Below are 1514 nucleotides of genomic sequence, written 5' to 3'. Positions count from 1 at the left end.
TTAAAATTCCTGAAGAAAAACCGTATAGATGTATTTCTATCAAAGTAATTGAATAGTAATTAATACATTCCCACAATGATTTTTTCAAGTTGTCTACGTCATCTAATTTATCAAATTTACTGGTGTAATGTTAGTTCATTTTTTTTCAAGTTTCAGATATTTATTAATCAGTTTAAACCCCAATACAATACATCGACATGATTTCATGCATTTAGAGGGGAAATATTTCCTGGTTAAGTGGAAAATTGTGTAGACGGCTTCTGGAAGACCTTCATTCAAAGCAGCTTTATAGTGAAACATTTCACTTAGAAGTCTGGACCTTCTTGCTGCAGTTTGCTGTAATCTACATTCACTGAGAAGAACTTGTATCGATCACTGGGACCCAGTTTGTTCCAGAGTTCTGGGTTATTCTTTCCTTCCCAAATGACATCTGGATTGAACATTGCCAAGCGCAAGACATACAGCTCTGCTCCAGTTCCTCTGGCTCCAATAAATATGAAGAGAGGGGATCAAGCTCCGATGTTTCTTGGCCTGATTGAAGATCTGGCGGAACATGACTGCGGCAGAGGCCTCAAGTCCGGAAGCGAAGAAAAACAAACCTGTACACCCAGGGACTCAGTAGGCTCGGCCTACTTCATATTTTTATTATCCTTTTAAATCCTGTAAGATATCTAGTGATATCCCTTCTTTTTTTCTGATACTGGTAAATTATGTCTTCTCTCTCTGTTTTTTTTTGATCAATCACATTGCATTAGAAGATTGCTATCGTTTCTTGATGAATTGACACTTTTATCATTAACAAATGTTCCTCTCTATCCCTAATGAAGTATAATTTGTTTGATATTAATATAACCAGTCAGATCTTCTTTTAATTAATACTTGCCTGATGTATCTTGTTCCATCTTTTTACTTCTAATCTATATTTCTCTTGTTATATAAAGTGTCTTTCCTGTACACAGAATATAATTGATTCATTTTAAAAATACAATCTGATAACCTCTGCATTATAATTGGTGTGTTTAACCTACTTATATTTAATGCAGTCACCAACATGGTTGGATTTAAATGAATTATCTTGCTATTTGTTTTCTTTGTGTCCAAATTTTTCTCCTCTCTCTTTTTCTCTTTTCTTTATCTTCTTTTGGATTAATTGACATTTCAAAGAAGAATCAAATTTTGTCCTAGTCATATGGTATTCCATTCTTTTTTGTACTAGTTGTCCATATTTTGAATCAGATTTTTCCTAAAATGCTGTTCTTAGAATTCCTCTCCTTTGATACTATGTAATTATTGCCCAGGCAAAAAAGTGAATCTCGTCTTACAAATCCTGCTCATAGAAAAATTTCAACCAATGCCTCAGGGTTTCCGCACCTCCAATCTTTGGACTTAACGTGAGAGAGGAGGTCAGGGTTTTGGGAAACTTTCATTATTAGACAAGGTTTTATTTGTTCCCATTGATATTTCACTTGTCTTTCATATTCCTTTTGTAGAACCTTTTAAGTCATAAACAAAAG

The 1514-nt window shown here is 34.0% G+C and overlaps 1 pseudogene; it reads right to left on the bottom strand.

Moving 5' to 3' along the window:
- Positions 1-267: 267 nt before the first annotated feature.
- LOC131402369 (cytochrome c oxidase subunit NDUFA4-like) lies at positions 268-570 on the bottom strand (annotated as a pseudogene).
- Between the last annotated feature and the right edge of the window lie 944 nt (positions 571-1514).

This window comes from Diceros bicornis, chromosome 4 (genome assembly GCF_020826845.1).
Source record: "Diceros bicornis minor isolate mBicDic1 chromosome 4, mDicBic1.mat.cur, whole genome shotgun sequence".
In the NCBI taxonomy this organism is placed as follows: Eukaryota; Metazoa; Chordata; class Mammalia; order Perissodactyla; family Rhinocerotidae; genus Diceros; species Diceros bicornis.
The sequence above is the reverse complement of the archived record's forward strand: the minus strand, read 5'-3'. Positions and strand labels throughout refer to the sequence as shown.